The 18,486-nt window shown below is 46.0% G+C and overlaps 4 non-coding genes and 1 pseudogene across 4 annotated transcripts; 4 read left to right on the top strand and 1 right to left on the bottom strand.

The window, feature by feature from the left end:
* The first annotated feature begins 3,152 nt into the window (after nt 1-3,152).
* On the top strand, nt 3,153-3,224 carry trnae-uuc (transfer RNA glutamic acid (anticodon UUC)). The gene has a single exon. It is a non-coding gene; the product is annotated as a tRNA-Glu (tRNA).
* Nucleotides 3,225-4,371: 1,147 nt separating this feature from the next.
* Nucleotides 4,372-4,443, bottom strand: trnad-guc (transfer RNA aspartic acid (anticodon GUC)). The gene has a single exon. It is a non-coding gene; the product is annotated as a tRNA-Asp (tRNA).
* A 1,026-nt stretch (nt 4,444-5,469) lies between these two features.
* Nucleotides 5,470-5,542, top strand: trnaf-gaa (transfer RNA phenylalanine (anticodon GAA)). Its single transcript has one exon. It is a non-coding gene; the product is annotated as a tRNA-Phe (tRNA).
* A 5,282-nt stretch (nt 5,543-10,824) lies between these two features.
* Nucleotides 10,825-10,943, top strand: LOC138216624 (5S ribosomal RNA). Its single transcript, XR_011180336.1, has one exon. It is a non-coding gene; the product is annotated as a 5S ribosomal RNA (ribosomal RNA).
* Nucleotides 10,944-11,480: 537 nt separating this feature from the next.
* Nucleotides 11,481-11,599, top strand: LOC138218800 (5S ribosomal RNA; annotated as a pseudogene).
* The last annotated feature ends 6,887 nt before the right edge of the window (nt 11,600-18,486 follow it).

Below are 18,486 nucleotides of genomic sequence, written 5' to 3'. Positions count from 1 at the left end.
CAGGCTGGGACAGGAGATAACACTGTATTATTATTGAGAGACAAACTCACTGTCTGTTCCCCAGGCTGGGACAGGAGATCCCACACTGTATTATTATAATTATTTAGAGACAGACTCACTGTCTTTTCCTCTGTCTGGGACAGATGGTCACACACTGTATTATTATTATTGAGAGACAGGCTCACTATCTGTTCCCCAGGCTGGGACAGGAGATAACACTGTATTATTATTGAGAGACAAACTCACTGTCTGTTCCCCAGGCTGGGACAGGAGATCCCACACTGTATTATTATAATTATTTAGAGACAGACTCACTGTCTTTTCCTCTGTCTGGGACAGATGGTCACACACTATATTATTATTGAGACAGGCTCACTGTCTGTTCCTCAATCTGGGACAGTAGATCACATTGTATTATTATTATTAATATTATTGAGAGTCTGGCACACTGTTCCCCAGGCTGGGACAGGAGATCCCACACTGTATTATTATTATTTTGAGACAGGCTCACTGTCTGTTCATCAGACTGGGACAGGAGATCCCACACTGAATTATTATTATTGAGAGACAGGCTTACTCTCTGTTCCTCAGGTGGAGACAGGACATCACATACTGTATTATTATTGTTTGACAGGCTTATTGTTCCTCAGGCTGGGACAGGAGATCAGACACTGTATTATTATTATAGTGAGACAGGCTCACTGTATATTCCCCAGGCTGGGACAGGAGGTCATACATTATATTATTATTATAGAGAGACAGGCTCACTGTATGTTCCACAAGCTGAGACAGGAACTCACACTGTATTATTATTATTATTATTATTATTATTATTATTATTATTATTATTATTATTATTATTATTATTATTATTATTAAAAGACAGACTCACTGTCTTTTCCTCAGTCTGGGACAGTTGGTCACATACTGTATTATTATTATTGAGAGACAGGCTCACTGTTCCTCAGGCTGGGACAGGAGATCACAAACTGTATTATTATTATAGAGAGACCTGCTCTTTCCTGACTGTTCCTAAGGCTGGGACAGCAGATCATAATCTGCTTTATTATTATTGAGAGACTGGCTTACTCCTGTCTGTTCCTCAGGTTGGGAAAGGAGATCACACACTGTATTATTATTATTGAGAGACGGGCTCACTGTCTGTTCCTCTGACTGGGGCAGGAAATGACACACTGTATAATTAGTATTGAGAGACAGGCTCAGTGTTCCCCAGGCTGAGACAGGAGATCACACACTGTATTATTAGTATTGAGAGACAGCCTCAGTGTTCCCCAGGCTTGGACAGGAGATCACACACTGTATTATTATTATTGAGATACAGACTCACTGTCTGTTCCTCCTGCTGGGACTGGAGATCACACACTGTTCTATTATTACTGAGGGACATGCTCACTGTTTGTTCTTCAGACTGGGACAGGACATTCCACACTAGGTTATCATTATTGAGAGACAGGCTCGCTGTCTGTTCCTCAGGCTAGTACAGGAGATCACGCACTGTATTATTATTATTTAGATACAGGCTCACTGTGTGTTCCTCAGCTGGGACAGTAGATCACACTGTATTATAATTATTGAGAGGCTGACTCACTGTTTCCCAGGCTGGGACAGGAGATCACACACTGTATTATTATTGAGAGACAGGCTCACTGTCTGTTCCTCTGGCTGGGGCAGGGAATCACACACTGTATTATTAGTATTATTTAGAGACAGGCTCGCTGTCTGCTCCACAGGCTGGGACAGGATATCACACACTGTTGTAGTGTTCTCTCACGAGGCACCAGTTCTGTAGGGGTTTGGGCATTTACTGAGACAATTATTTTTGTGGCAGTAAATCACAAAATTGATTATTTTAATGGTCTTAGAATCCAACCACGCGACATAACTCAAACAACGCACACACAGGTACTAATACACGAGGATACATTTGTTAATATATAGAATATGCATGCAAACCTAACAGATCTTATCGTATGGGTTATCAGAATACAAAAGATATAAATTCATTCAGTTACAAAGAGTTACACATATCAAGAGGACATAAGTTCAGTATATCATTCATTTAGACCATTTCGTAATTGAACTTGTTTACAACTTCTACATGAGATACTCAAAACAAGTACAGAACCCTTAGGAATTAAATTGATATCAACTGGTTGGGAGCAGTAATGCAATAAGGTTGAATACTCACTGCCGGGGGATCCCTTTTCTCACCGTTTCCGTAGTGCAGCGGTTATCACGTTCGCCTTACACGCAGAAAAATCCCCGATTCGAAACCGGACGGGAACAGCCTCTTTTTGCACGCTCCTGTACTTCACAGAGGTCTTGAGCGACTGGTCATTTGTTCCCAATGTATTTCCGGTGCCTTCATGCACTCTTGTACCAAACGCACGTTCCTTCTGTACGTGGAGCCGATCATTTGCAATTGGGCTGTGCTGACAGACCAGGACGAGCTCTGTCGGCTCAAAAGCAGCGCAGGACCTGCAAGAACAACAGAAAGATTAGCATCCAGCGGGGGCCTCTTAGTGAGCCCAAGATCTCATCAAGAATCGGCTCCAGCAACAGGGCTGGGTGCATTGTTCCATTCTCCGCCCACTCTCGGTGTAAACAAGTCCCTCCTGGTCTCTGCTTGAAATGCACTTTCCTGCGTTTGCTTTGGTGTAACTGGCTTCTCCTGCATGGGCGAATGTGAAGAAGATCCTTAGTAAGTCATTGAAGAAAACCGAGAAGAGGTCGGAGTGGCCTCTGTCGTTCATCAACGATCCAGTCAGGCAGTACTCCTCTGTAAAGCGCCGTTCGTTCACATCGATTGGCTTTTTTTTGGCTTCATTTGTGCATGTAGTAAAAGCAGACGCCCCTATTCTACCGGGACCCCGACTCGAACCGGGGTTGTTGCGGCCACAATGCAAAGTACTGAGCACTATACGATCACGGCAAGATACCGAGACACACGTGGCAGGGCGGAAAAGGCTGTGCTCTCTTCGTGTGACATAATTCGGAAAAGTCCTGACGTTGCATTTCAACTGAGCCCCAGTATACATCGACCCTTCGACACTCTGAGTGACACCTCTTGCGTGTTTTCTCATATTTATGTAGTTTGCTTGCATGATGCCCGGAACAACGAGGTTGTGCGCTCCCATATGGTCTAGCGGTTAGGATTCCTGGTTTTCACCCAGGTGGCCCGGGTTCAACTCCCGGCATGGGAACGTGTCAGTTTTGAATCCTGCTTTCCAAAAGATCAGCACCGTGTACGAAAGAGCCGCATTAAAACTACTCGAACATGCAAAACGTGTGAGAAGAGGGGGCGCTTGTTTCCAGCCGAAACTTCTCGCGTGTGAGACGAGCTGATCATCACTGCAGGAGGTGGGAGGGTTACTCTGGTAGACAGGGCTGACCTTCGGCAATAGGTTTTATACAAGATGATATTTGCACTTTCTGGAGAGGCCATTTTCTCCACTTCAGTAGCCCGATTTCGTCGATTGCGTGGAGAGGGCTGTAGAATGTGGTGCCGCCTTTACTGCTCCGTCCATGACAGGCGTGCTGGTCTCTGGAGAGAGAGCACGGTCCATCAGCGCACTCCAATAAAGGCACTGGAAGCAGCTGAATCGCATTGACGAAGCTCAGCGCTGGGCCGCTGGGCACCTCTTACCTCTTTCCGTAGTGTAGTGGTTATCACGTTCGCCTCACACTCGAAAGGTCCCCGGTTCAAAACTGGGCGGAAGCAGACTTCTTTTGTCGCCACGCACAAAAGGGGATTGGGGATTCGCCTAGCACTGTGATCGAACAGACCCACTCACCTCTTAGTGTGGCGGGATCTGCACAGTGCATGTCACAGCGCATCCTGGTTTCACTTCAATGCGCGTCCTGATGTACCCCGGTCTCCCGCGTGACAGGTGGGGACAGGTGACAGGTCCGCGTGACAGGTCCTATACTAACGAGGAAGACATCGCTCTCTCCGACCCCCGGTATCGTGTCCCGACCTACCGTGCTGTAAGGCGATGTGTGCTGTGATTCCTTTACGGAGCAGAAATGACAACCGAGGAGCCGAGAGATCATTTCAGCATTTCGCGTCTGAACGGAAAACACAAACGACCAACTCGGAATGACTTGCCTTTGACGCTTATCAAAGCGTTCTTTGTGCATCGAACAGACACACTCACCTCTTAGTGTGGTGGGATCTGCACAGTGCATGTCTCAGCGCTCCCTGCTTTCACTTCAATGTGCTTCCTGATGTCGAGTCGTGTGCCGTGCGGAGGCTCTGAAAGCGAGAGCAATGAAAAGGTGCACGACGCTGTGAAAGAAAACACAGAAGTGAAAGGCAGTCCTTTCTCTAAGGAGGTGAAAGAAAAGCTACTCCCCGTCGGGGAATCGAACCCCGGTCTCCCGCGTGACAGGCGGGGATACTTGCCACTATACTAACGAGGAAGACATCGCATTTTCTGACCCCCGGCATCGTGTCCCGACCCAGCATGCTGGATGGCGACGCGTGCTGTGATTCCTTTACGGATCAGAAATGACAACCGAGGAGCCGAGAGATCATTTCAGCATTTCGCGTCTGAACGGAAAACACAAACGACCAACTCGGAATGACTTGCTTTGGACGCTTTTCAAAGCATTCTTTGTGCACGACGACTGCGCCGCTTAGCAGATACAAATGGGTTGTACAACTCTGAACTAGAAAATGGAAGAGGGCTAAGCCCCCTCTCTTTTAGCCCAGGATAGATCTGTCTCCCAGAATCACCAGGGCGCACGCACACACACACACCCGTGCCATTGAAGTGCTCTGCTTCATTTCTAAGGGCAACTCAACATTCACTCCTACCCCGAGAACAGAAAAGACAGCGTCCGCAGCAACAACAGCTCAGGTCTCTGCACAGGAGCTAAGCTGCCCTCATCTCCTCTGCTCTGCGGCTCCTGCGGAGTGGAGTCCTGCCTGGAGCCGTGTTTGCAGGCGGCAGTTCGCCGCGCCCTGTCTGTGCGTCGTGTCCAAGAGCTCCTGGGAGGAAGAGAGAGCCCTCCCACTCGGGGGCTTTTCCACGGTCTGTGTGAGGAGGGGCGGGTGTGTCCAGTAGCTTATCGAGCGGAAGCCTGGGGCGGCGGAGAGCTGTGATCGTGCAGACCTTGAGGTGTCACCTCTTTGTCTGCTTTCCCGCCCCCCCTCCGCCCAAGCTCTGCTCCAAAGTGGCCCGGCAACCCCTCACACCTGCACGTGTCACAACCTAAGGTGTGGTCATGAGACACCCATGGGGTGTCGTTCTGTTCTTGCTAATTGTTTCCTGCCCGTCGCCGGCAGGAGTCCATGCGAGGAAGATGCGCTGGACAGAGCTTAGAGGGCGCACCTGGGTTGCTTTCCTTCTGAGTGACGTTCCTGCAACACTCTCCCGCTCCTCTTGGTGCGCTCATGCCGCAACACAGGAAGGCTGGAGCAGGTGGCTGTGTGCTCTCTGCACTGGCAAAATAGCTCAGCTGGGAGAGCGTTAGACTGAAGGTCTAAAGGTCCCTGGTTCGATCCCGGGTTTCGGCATTTTGTTTCATCGTGCCCTTTGTTCCTCTCTCCAGCGCACCCTGCCTAAAGTGACGCGTCCCTTTCTCAGCCCGAAACGCAAGCGAGACACCAGCAGCGGTCCCTGCAGGTTTCCGTAGTGTAGCGGCTATCACGTTCACCTAACCCGTGAAATGTTCCCGGTTTGAGACCGGGTGGAAACAGCCTCGTTTTGCACGCTCCTGTACTTCACAGAGGTATTGAGCGACCGGTCATCTGTTCCCAATGTATTTCCGGTGCCTTCATGCACTCTTGTACCAAACGCACGTTCCTTCTGTACGCGGAGCAGATCATTTGCAATTGGGCTGTTCCGACAGACCAGGACGAGCTCTGTCGGCTCAAAAGCAGCGCAGGACCTGCAAGAACAACAGAAAGATTAGCATCCAGCGGGGGCTTCTTAGTGAGCCCAAGATCTCATCAAGAATCGGCTCCAGCAACAGGGCTGGGCGCATTGTTCCATTGTCCGACCACTCTCGGTGTAAACAAGTCCCTCCTGGTCTCTGCTTGAATTGCACTTTCCTGCGTTTGCTTTGGTGTAACTGGCTTCGCCTGCATGGGCGAATGTGAAGAAGATCCTTAGTAAGTCAATGAAGAAAACCGAGAAGAGCTCGGAGTGGCCTCTGTCGTTCATCAACCATCCAGTCAAGCAGTACTCCTCTGTAAAGTGCCGTTCGTTCACATCGATTGGCTTTTTTTTACCTTCATTCGTGCAAGTAGTAAAAGCAGACGCCCCTTTAGGGAGCCTGTCAGCACCCGGAGTTTTCCCCTTCTGTAAGCTCTCCATAGCCTCTCAGCTCTTCTACTGTCAAATCCCCCTCAAGTACTTCCCTATCTTCTTCACTCAAAACGTTTTCTAGCTTTGAGGTAAAAAAATGAATTTCATCATCCTTTACCTCTGTAGAGCTGTACAGTCTTGAGTAGAAGTGTCACGCCCTCTGCAGCCAGAGGGCGGTCCTTCTCTGTCCTGTCCCTAGTTTCTGGTCTGCTGTCCTTTCTGTCCCTCTCTTTCCCTTGGGTTATATATTTCCGGGTCTTGCACTCTGTCCTCGCTCAGCACTGACGTTCGGATGTCCTGAGACCCGCCTAGCACCAGGGCGCCCCATGTCCGCTCCCTGAGGGCACAGGTATCTATACGGCATTCCTGAACTCTTTGCACTAATGAGCCCGGGCCTTTTTCCCGTCTCGCCGCTACGCATATGGGTCTTTTTCTGCCCTCCTGCTCCCCACGGTTAGTCCCTTTGGACGTCCGTGACAAGAAGGCCTCGATGCAGGAGAGGATAGCACTCAGCTCTGTACTCTCTCTTCCCTCCTCATCAACTACACTTTCCATGACAGACTTGGAGCCTACCACTTTCCTGAAAAAGAAGCGAGTACACTTTTCATTTTCTTCCAAGAACTGCACTCTGCTTCTTAACAGCATTCCTCGACTGCTTTCTTCGGCTATGCTCCGGATGTCCTTTTTTAAAAGGGTGATATCTTCAAGCACATCGAAGCCACTGTGCAGCATCGTGTAGAGATGCTGCAGCTGCCTCTGTTTCCTGGAGTTTCCAGAGGCCTGGGCCAAAGACAGTCCCGCCCTGGAGTTCCACTCTACACCCTAAAGCCTGATGATCTGAGAAGAAGACAGGCTGAAGAGTGACCCCAACAACTTTCACTCTCTCTGAGACAAAGCAATAGTCAATTCTGGAGCTGCTATTCCTCCCTGACCATGTATATCCTGCTGTTGTGGGATATATACATCTATATGTGTCTGAGAGTTTAAAGTCTTGAACTAAGTTTTGCAGGGCCAGTGAGCTGGAATCCAATTTTATCGGAGAGCTAGACTGCCTATCTGTGTGCTCTAAGATACAATTAAAATCCCCTCCCACTATCACGTCTGTGCTACATAACAATAGGGGGGAGAGTGCCTTGAGTAGCTCCACCCTTCCTCCCACATCAGTAGGGCAATACACATTGATTAGCCGCAGGTTAACGGTCCCCCATTCCACATCCACACACAGCAACCTGCCATCTATGACCCTCTGAATACTTTTCAATTTGAAAGCCCATCCTTTGAAAAGAATGGCCACGCCAGAGGCTCTGTTGTTATTGTCCCCTGACCAAACAGATGGCCCTTTATCCCACCTATCTTCAAAGCTTTTATACCTCTCTTGATAGGCTAAAGCACACTCCTGCAACATCAACACATCTCCCTCTCTCTGCTGGAGGTAATCAAAGACAGACTGGCATTTAATTCTGTCATTGATACCTCTGGTGTTAAGAGAAATTATGTTTAGAGCCATATTACATAAGAAAGTGGAACCAGTCTTTACAAAACACATTTCTCTTCTGTCTCACCTGTTCCCTTCTTCTTTTTCTTTTTCTTCTTACCAATTTCCTGCCAGCCATCCTCTGAATGAGCCTTCATCAGGGTGGCAGCAGTAAAAGCGTTCACGGAGTCCATTTCAAGGAATGGGGTAGAGAGAGGGGTGGAGGGGTTCCAGCTGTCCCCATCGCCATGCTCTCCTTCCTCCTTGCTCGGGGAGAAAACAGAGTCATTTTTCCTTTTCCTCAAGTCCAGCTCCTGGGAGCACTGAGGGGAAAGGGGTGCAGCCGATGCACCAGTTTCCTCTTCCCCCTCACCCACCAGCTGCTGCAGATCCTCCGTGATGGACTGGATGGAGGAGAGGAGGACATCTGTAGCCCTTGCAGAGTCCGAGAAAAGCAGCTCCGCTGAATCCTGGGTATCCTCGCTGGACCCGCTCCACCGGGGGGTCCCACACTGGCCCTCGTTCTGAGGAGCAGGAGTGGGGGAGGGGTCCTCGCTGTTCTCGGGGGTTTTCAAACCCTCGTGCTTGTCTGGTGCAGTCTGCGGTTGTGGGGGCATAGTGGATTTCTCTTCCACCGGCCCCGGAGCCACAGCAGGACTGATCCTGGCTGGAGGCTGAGAGTCTTTGTCCAACAAGGGTTCTTTGTTTGACTTGTTTGCTTTGGCTTTTCGGGCCGGTTTGGCTGAAACAAGCACTGGTTCATCCTTTCTCATTTTGAGTTTATTGGTGTAGCCGTGAGGGCAGTTCTTAAAAACGTGTCCTTCCGAGCCACATCAATTGCACTTTGGCAGCATTGAACAGTCAGAGGCTAAATGTTCCTGTTTGCCACAGGTCTTGCAGCATTTCACAGTGCAGGATGATGCCAGGTGTCCCACAGCACCACAGCGCCGACACACCTTTGGTTGTCCCACATAAAAAACATAGCCATTGCAGGCGCCCAGCCGGATTGTAGAGGGCAGGTGCCTTAAGCCTCCATTTACATTGTCCGGTAGCAAGCGAACCTCGAATTTCCTTGCTCCTGTTTTTATACCGTCAACATCTCTAACCTCAGTTCCATGGTGGACGGTGCAGTACTGGTTAAGCCAGGTGTGAATGTCCTCCGTCTTTGCCAGTTCCCAGAACATAATAACATGCACCGTTTTCCTCTCTCTCTGTGTCAGAGGCTGCAAGTTGATCTTCTCAAGGGCAGGAACTTTCCCTCTTTTTGCCTCAAACACATCCACACATTGTTCAAACAGAGAATAGGTAGCAAAAACAACCTCAAATGCTTTCTGACCTGGGAGAGCGAAGATGAAATCCAAGTGCCGAGGTTCAAAGCCAAGTTCCTTCTGCAACACTTTTCTGCTGAACTGCATACGGTCCATGAAGAGGTCATCCAAAAGCTCAAAACGCACAGCATTCTTGCGGGATCCAAAGGTTGCCATTTCGAAAACTGAAAAACAAACACTGCTTCCACAAAACAAGAAAACAATCCAACTACTCCACCTACAGGCTGATCAAGGTATCACCCCTGCCAGGTAAGTATGAGCTGTACAAGCCCCTGCAAGCGGCCCGCACCCACAGCACAAAGCGCGCAGCCTAGGCCTGCTCCTCACCCCGCACACCACCGCCTCCTGCTGGGTCCACTCTTTCGCACACTCACACGCCACACTAACACTCAAAAGGGTGGGCAAAATGAGAAAACGAGCGCGCCGTTTCCTACACATCTGCAGACCTCCTCGAATGTCTGGCGCTGGGCATGCCCCGCTCTCCTCCACCTTATCTTATCGCGTGTGACCACAGACAATGGCCACAATGCAGGGGAATGGCACCTGTAAAGTGTTAATTGGGGCACAGGAACAGCCCGTCTCGTCTCGGGGGCCGGCTTCAAAGACAATACAGCAAACACAGCGGGGCGGGGGAATTCAGGTACATTCAGCTCCGGCGGGAATGAGTCATTTGTCGGTCTTTTCAAGTGCTGGGAGCCGAGTAATCCTTCGCTTGTATCGTTTCTCCCCGGTGACTAGATCTCACCCTGCGACTCTCGACTGGGCTCACCCACGGCAGCCCAGCAGGTGTGAGCCTAGCCGGCACCCGGATGGGAGATTCCCCCCGGAAAAGCTCAGGTTGCTGCTGCTCCTGCAAGAGGTGTGACTGGGACCAGTAGGGAGCGCTCACCCTGCGGTCTGTGTGGCTTTCTTATGCCCCAGCATCCTGATGGCGACACTCTGCTGCACAAACAGGCGCCGTCCTTCGGGGGAGGCATAAAACCGAGGTCCCGACCCTCCTTGGCCATTAAGAAATCCCAGGGCGTCTCTCAAAAAGAGACTCCGGGGGTGTCTCTCTGGTGTTAATGTTCCCCTTTACCAATGAGTCGGGGTCTCCTCCTAATCCCCGTCTCATATGTAACAATCAATGACGAGGCCCCCCTGTCCCGCGATATTGTATTTGTCTCCTGGCCGCTGGCTGGCGCCGTGAGATTTAGTACTCGCGCAAGAGACCGGGGGCAGAGCGCGAACGCGGTTCCCCGCCCCCCACAAAGTGTGCGCTCCAGGTTCCCTCTCGGGGCTCTGCAACACAGCGGAAAGGCAGCGAGAAGGAGCCTCTTGCTCTGACGCCGCAAGGCCACAACAGGGCGGAGGCACCGCGAGCCCGGCCGACGTGTTGGACTGGTGCGCTTTATGTGCTGAAATAAACACGCGACAGCCCAGAAATGTTTTCAGAGTGCTGTGCACTGGACGTTTTTGTCTTGTGAAGACTTGCCTTGTGCTCCTCCGTGCAGTTTGTTTGTTCTCCTCCAGTGCGGGACAAGCCAACACAAGGGAGCACATTCGCCAACATCCAGGTACGCAATGCGATTTGGAAAGAGGCTCCTTTCCAAAGAGTTGCTCACGAACAATCCTTCAGTCCCGCTCGGGGGACACAGAGCCCCAGCCACACATAGCTTCAAGTAGCTAGTTAGGCGCCATGGCTTTCGCTTGTGGCCACACCACCCTGAAAGTGCCCAATCTCGTCTGATCTTGGAAGCTAAGCAGGGTTGGGCCTGGTTAGTACTTGGATGGGAGACCGCCTGGGAATACCAGGTGCTGTAAGCTTTTAAGCGCAGGAGGCGCCCTATCCCCGCTCGCTCGCTCATTCCCCCGTTCACAAGTGCAGTGCACCTTGTCCGTCTGTTTATTTGTCAGCTTTGGCGAGACACGGGTGCTTGTGTATTAGCGTGAGCGGTTTTTATTCTGATCAGGAACAGTTTTACAAGTCCGCAAAGGATCGAGGAAAGGTTTATTGCCAGCTGAAAAGAGACACAGCGCTTCGGCTGTGGAGACTGGTTCGGCTGGCATTCGGGGAGTCGCGTTTTTCAGAATTGTATTGAGATCGTTTTCCACAGAGCTCAGATGTCAAAGCACAGCAGCAGCTCTCCACAGCGATCCTCTATAGCGCCCTTTCTCCCGCAGCTCCGTCCTCATTGGAAGGAAGCAAGAGTGAAGGGCTGAAGTGAAATAGAGCGGGGACGAAGGCAGTGAAGAGAGAGAACGTGGGAAGAAGAGAAAAACGCAAGGGAAAAAAAGCAGCGTCGTAAAAGAGGTGACGGAGCTGTCCTCTCAATAAGAAGGGTGCCAGCGAGCATTGCTCTCGCTTACGGCCACACCCCCTTGAGCACGCCTGATCTTCTCTGATCTCGGAAACTAAACAGGGATGGGCCTGGTTAGTACTTGGATGGGAGACCGCCTGGGAATACCAGGTGCTGCAAGCTTTTAAGCGCAGGAGGCGCCCTATCCCCGCTCGCTCGCTCATTCCCCTGTTCACACGTGCAGTGCGGCACATCATCAAGACTGCATACCACACCTTCATTGTGATTACAGATATAGCTTATTTAAAATGTGAAATTAGAGGAAAAAACTAAACGAAACATGGGAAATAAAAAGAATGTAAAATCTAAAATTTTCAGATGTTGTGATGAAGCTTTTGACTCATGAATAGCACCCCCCTATCCCAGTGTATTACCTGTAGTGTTATCTTCAGAAACTCATTACAAAATAAAGAAAGGGGCCACAGCCACAGTAAGGTTGTATGAGGTTCGGGGGCCTGTCTGGTGTGTAAAACACTTGGTTTCAGCAGTGTGGGTGCTGTATTTGAAATGCTATTGAGCCATGAAGACGACCCACCTGTCCCAGTGTATTACCTGTAGTGTTATCTTCAGAAACTCATTACAAAATAAAGAAAGGAGCCACAGCCACAGTAATGTTGTATGAGGTTCGGGGGCCTGTCTGGTGTGTAAAACACTTGGTTTCAGCAGTGTGGGTGCTGTATTTGAAATGCTATTGAGCCATGAAGACGACCCACCTGTCCCAGTGTATTACCTGTAGTGTAATCTTCAGAAAATCATAAAAAATTAAAGAAAGGGGCCACAGCCACAGCAAGGTTGTACGAGGTTCGGGGGCCTGTCTGGTGTGTAAAACACCTGGTTTCAGCAGTGTGGGTGCTGTATTTGAAATGCTATTGAGCCATGAAGATGACCCACCTGTCCCAGTGTATTACCTGTAGTGTAATCTTCAGAAAATCATAAAAAATTAAAGAAAGGGGCCACAGCCACAGCAAGGTTGTACGAGGTTCGGGGGCCTGTCTGGTGTGTAAAACACTTGGTTTCAGTAGTGTGGGTGCTGTAATTGAAATGCTATTGAGCCATGAAGACGACCCACCTGTCCCAGTGTATTACCTGTAGTGTTATCTTCAGAAACTCATTACAAAATAAAGAAAGGGGCCACAGCCACAGTAAGGTTGTATGAGGTTCGGGGGCCTGTCTGGTGTGTAAAACACTTGGTTTCAGCAGTGTGGCTGTTGTATTTGAAATGCTATTGAGCCATGAGGACGACCCACCCATCCCAGTGTATTACCTGTAGTGTTATCTTCAGAAAATCATAAAAAAATAAAGGTTCCATAACCCAAAACAAAGCTGGGAATAGTCAGATTACCTGCTTAGTGTGCAAAACACTTACCTGCAGCATTGTGGGTGCTGTGGTTTAAATGCTATTGGTTTGTGAACAGAATACCCCTATCCCAGTGCATTGTGCCACATTAAATAAAAGCAAGAGAAAAAGAGATTCAGAACACAAAGCTGTGTCAGTGTTCTGTGTAAAAAGTCGGTATGAACATCATGGGAGCTGTTTTTAATAAGCTGCTGAGTAAAGAATATTTTTATCTTCCTGCTGTCAGTAGTATTGTGAATATAGTTGACCCTTACCTGAATGAAAACAGGACGTAAAGGAAGGGTTTCAGAAATCAAACAAAGCTTTATTCCCGTGCTTACAGTCTGGGTAATTGGAGACCGCGCTGTTCTGCTTCCTATGGTCATATACGGGTTTTTCGCATGAAGCCGTATTGAACAGTATTTCTCGCTTTGTGAACGTGTGCACACAGCGGTCCCCCGGGTTCCAGTTCGTGCGTAATTACGCATCGATGAAAAACCGGAGGTTTAAAAAAAGATAATTAGCTCACTGATAGTTTGATGTAAAGGGTGTGGAAATATCCACAAGTTGTGGTCTTTAAAATGCATTTGGTTTGACGGCGTTCTGTGCTTCCATTGCGAAGATATGGACAAAAGAATATTCGTGCTTGGTAAAAAAAATGTCATAAAAACGAAAAAGTAAAGGCTGAGAAAGCATCCACAATGTATTTTATACACAAAACAAGCATTCTCGCAATTCTAAGAGGTTTCGTGAAAGCGCTACAGGCGTGCCAAAATAGTTTTCGAACTTCGAGCTAACTTTACCCCGGTCCAGACTCTCCAACCTCGCCAGACGTTGCTGGTTGAGCAATTGCTCCGATAAATTAGGTCACGTATCATGTTAAATCATTTCTTCTCAACACAACATTTCCTGGTGCACGTTTTCTCTATGAAAAAAAGACATTTTTCCCTTGCACGATTTCTCGATTTTTATCAAAGCGTACAGAAATAAAAAAGAAGAAGAAATAGTGTCGCAAAAGAACTCTGTCGCCCCTGGGAGATGTCAAACGCATTGGACATGAAAATGCCAGATAAAAGCCAGTTCTCTTCGTTTCTCAGTGTCGGGGCTGCTATGTAAAAGAGGTAATTTGCTCTGAGAGCAGGCTCAGCGCTTACTGAACGCGGATGTCTCAGAGTGGTGTGTCCAAGCGGCTGTAAAAGGTGATGGTCGTCCTGTCACCATACCCTAGTTGGTTAAAACGCTTCTCTATCAAACAAAAGAACAGAGATTCAAATCCCAGCCGTGTCTTTCTTCCTATCTTGTAGTACAGAACGTATCATTTCGGGCAATCACAAAGGGCTTGATTTCGTTAAATGCATGTGTTCATTTCCTTTCTGGAAAACTTGTTTTTGATTAAATTCACACAGCTTGCGAAAAATGAAATTCAATTCTTGGTTATCAGTGCAGAAGAAATATTACCGTCTGGCAAAATAAATGGCAAGAGATTTTTTTTTTAACCGAAAACTTGTGATTCGAGAGAATAACCCACCAGCCACTCTCTGTGGCACAATCGGTTAGCGCGTTTGGCTATTAACCGAAAGGTTGGTGGCTCGAGTCCACCCAGGGATGGGGTGCTTTTGCGATGTCTTCAATCGATTGGATTTCTCAGCGAAACCATAACCATTTTAATATTTGCAGGAAATGCGAGTGTTTAACACGTGTCAGGGTCACCGGGAAATGTCCAATAATGCCCAACATTGCAACTCCCCAGAAAACCATATTCACTCAAAAAAAATTATCGTCGAATCTTTATTTATACTCCAGTTGAATTCTCTGCTGAAATATTTTAAAAATACAATGCAGGTTTGTTTGAGAACTTGAGAAGCATTATTACGATAGCACTGTGCAGTTGGATTTTGATATTTTGACATATTTACCTTAATTTTAAACATAAATACTATACAGTCTATTGTAATTTTAAAATATGTTAGCTGAGGATGCAAAGGGGTGAAAGGGAAAGGTCAGAGGGTATAGTAAAAACGAGGTTAGGATTGGTGGAGGTGGTAGGGGTGTTGATGGTTTTTCTCTGTAGAGGATGATTGAGTTTTTTATCCTTCTCTGAAGTGAGAAATTGGAAGAGATGAGAGTTGAGGGATCTGATGAGGTTAGTTATAAAAGGAAGTTGATGTGGAGCTGTTAGCCGTAAAACTTCCTAACGTCTTTGATGTTGTCATCAAAGATAAACTGCAGTAAGCAAAGATAAAGAAAATTATCTTTGCTTACTGCCCTGTCTTTCTCACACCTGAAGAAGGCTCCACGGCCAACATGTTATGTTTCCTTTCTTCTCTTTTCAGCATGGAATAATCCTTTACTTTTTCCTTTGCAGCCTACGAATGCTGACACAGCTACTCACCTGATATATAACATTCCTATAATCGCAACTATGAATGTCCACTGTGGTTATTTTTTCCATTATTATTTATTTTGGCATTGAAGCATATTTTATGTAATACCGAAGTGTCATAATCACTGAAAAACATATTTTTTCATTTAGAAAGAATTAAAAAAAATAAATCACTATGAATTACATTTAACCTGTTCTGATCTAGGTTTTCTATATACTTTAACATGCCATGTTCAGAATGTCACAAAGCAGAAATGCAACAGTGAAGTTTTGTAATTACAAATTTTCATGATGAGTGATTTTGTCTCTCTTACCTTAGTGTCAGAATACTAAGATGGTTTGGTAACGAGGAAGGAGGGAAAAAGTAATTCAGCAGAAAGGGTGCTATTTTGTTGACTATAAATCCTCACATGCCATGCTCAGAGGGTCATATTAAAAAATGGTACAGTAAATTTTCTTATACTTCATGATTTTCATAATTTGTTACATTGTGTCTCACCTTTGTGTCAGAATTCTGAGATGTTTTTTTCTAAACAGGGGCCATCGCAATACAACAGAAAGAGCAATTAGCTTTTCCCTATAAATTCTCTCATGCCACATTCAGAGGGTCATATTTTAAAAATGGTACAGCAACATTTCCTGAAGTTCAGGATTTTGGGAGTCTGTTACATTGTGTCTCACACCTCAGTGGCAGAATTGTGAGACGATTTTATAATCAGGAGGGAGGGTCATAGCAATAAGCAGAAAGTGTCATCACCCTTTGCTCATCCTCCGTTAACCATATATTCTCATATGCCTTGTTCTAAATGTCCCATTGTAAACTGCTATAATAACATTTCTTGCAAAATGCAAGATTTTGAGACTTTGAGAATTCACGTTTTGCCTTTGTCTTATTTACTTGTTGTCTAACATGGCAGTTTGTGTTATTGTTAGTTTTGAAAATTGGTTTTCGATTTTCTGAAATGTGTTTCATACAAAAATGCAATTTAGATAATCATTACTTACATATTCCCCTTTACTGAGGATATGTGCAGTAATCAACTCGGATTAGTATTTTTAAAAATGACTATAGAGAGCCATCTACAGGCGAAAGGCGGCATAACATCACAGCAGCAGCACTTAAGGTGGAACAAAAAACGCGAATAAGAAGCTGGCGAATAAGCAGCCAACTTCAGCCTCGTTAATGCAATAGGATTGGGTGAGGTAGAAAAATATTTCTTCCTCTGAATCCTAACATTTTTGTAGGTGTTCTAGGACTTCTCACCTCAGATAAAGCTGCCAATACATCACTTATTTCTACTCCATCAATATCAGCAGTGTTATCAGTACTGAGCCCTAAGTGTAGGTCCTGTCATCATATAAAAACGAACGTATCGACTGCATTCACCTGAAAAAATCTGATAAAATTGAAAAATACATCGGAAACAAATTTGCACTGTTTTTTTTCAGATCCAGAAGAGAATCATCATGAGACTCAAAACAGACCTGTTTTTAATTCTTTCCAGGAGGAAAGATTATTCAGATGCAAACATGGGTCCACAATCAATGTACTCACCTATCTGTGTTGCTTTTTCAAATCCTTCAACTGAACGTCGGTATTAAGGGATGATATCATACAAATTTTGGTTTTCTTTTAAAGCAAATTTTATTAAAATATGAGCCTCTATTATAGATGTCTTGGATGTTTCGCAAGGTATAATAGACCCCCTTGTGCCCTCTGCTAAAATATTATAAAATACAACAATCTTTATATATATATAGAACAGCATTTATGGTTACATCTATATTAAAATTAAGATAAATATACAAAAGTATTGAAATACAAATGTACAGTCCTAACATAATCATGCTGTCCAACTGTCTTTTTTGCTTTTCAAGTTCTACAACAAATCTGTGTTGTAATTTTTAATATTTTAACTAAGCGTGCAACGAGAGTATAAATGAATTCTCCCGCCAGCAATTTGAAGGTCAAAGTCCATGGCTGAATACGATTCCCTTGAATGTTGGCCATGACTGGTCATTCCCAGTGGTAATGATTAATGTACTCAATTGTTTACTTGTTGTAGTTCGACGCACAAAACAACTGCATTTCCTGCAAATATCAATTGGGTTAAAGTTTTACTAAGAAACCCAATTAAGTAGAATAATGAGAAATGGGCTCGGACCACTAACCTTTCAATTAACAGCTCCCAGAGACTCACTTGCATCCCTTTTCTCCATTTGCAAGCTTTTGGTAAAAAAAAAGGCTTTATTCTTGCCAGCCTGTGATATTTGTTTTGGACTGATAAGCAAGATCTGTGTTTCATCTTTCGCAAGCTGTATGAATTTCATGAAAAGCAAGTTGTTCTAGAAAGAAAATGAAAACTTGCATTTAACAAAATCAAGCCGCACGTGATCATCCATAGTGATACATTCTATAAGACAATACAGGAAGAAAGGCACTACTGGGATTTGAACTCAAGATCTCCTGTTTAATAGGAAAACGTATTAACCAAATCAGCCAAAGTGCTGTCAGAGTATTAACATCATGTCTGATGTCAGTGATTGCAGCTGACTATCGCTGGAGGACAGTTCACTGTGAACAAGTCAGCCTGCATAATGAGGGGAAGAGACCAGCCTCTGTGATGCACTATACAGTTACACTAACCTTCTGCCCTACTGTTCTCTGCTGCATTCTACCCTAGCGGTAAATATTGGTTTCCATGCGTGTAAGGTTTCTTTTTTTTGTCAAATATTTTCAAGCATATTTTTGCTGTTGAAAATAAGTTGTTTGTGGTTTTGAGTGTTGTGTTCCTCTTCCCTTAGTGTCACCCAAAGTGATACATTGTGCTTTGGCAATTCCTCAGGCTATAGTTTTTAGAGGAGCTCAGTTGAATTAATTTGCGTAGATAAAGTATTTATTTTCCTTTTAATCTTTTAAACCATATTACATTGTCAATACATTGTATCTTTCTTCCTACTAATTGTCATCATTTTTCTTCTGGCTTGATCTCATAATCAGATATTTCAGAATCTTCCTTAAAAACTAGTAAAAGAAGTGGGACAGATTCATGCACACTAAAAAATATGAAAGGGTAGCAGGACACAGTAACCACCAAACATCTCGTAGATTATGAATGTGCCTAAAATATTTCAGCACTTTAGAGGGTTCTGCCATTTTAGATGTTGTACTGTGCCTGTCTGATTTATCAAATGTGTCATTTAAATCTCCCATCATTTCTATATCAGTCTTGCAGTAAAGATTGCAATTCATCCCAAAATGCCAAGTTTCCCACTGATGATACGTACAAA

The sequence above is a fragment of the Lepisosteus oculatus genome, chromosome 14 (genome assembly GCF_040954835.1).
Source record: "Lepisosteus oculatus isolate fLepOcu1 chromosome 14, fLepOcu1.hap2, whole genome shotgun sequence".
Taxonomy (NCBI): Eukaryota; Metazoa; Chordata; class Actinopteri; order Semionotiformes; family Lepisosteidae; genus Lepisosteus; species Lepisosteus oculatus.
This window is presented reverse-complemented; position numbering and strand designations above follow the sequence as displayed.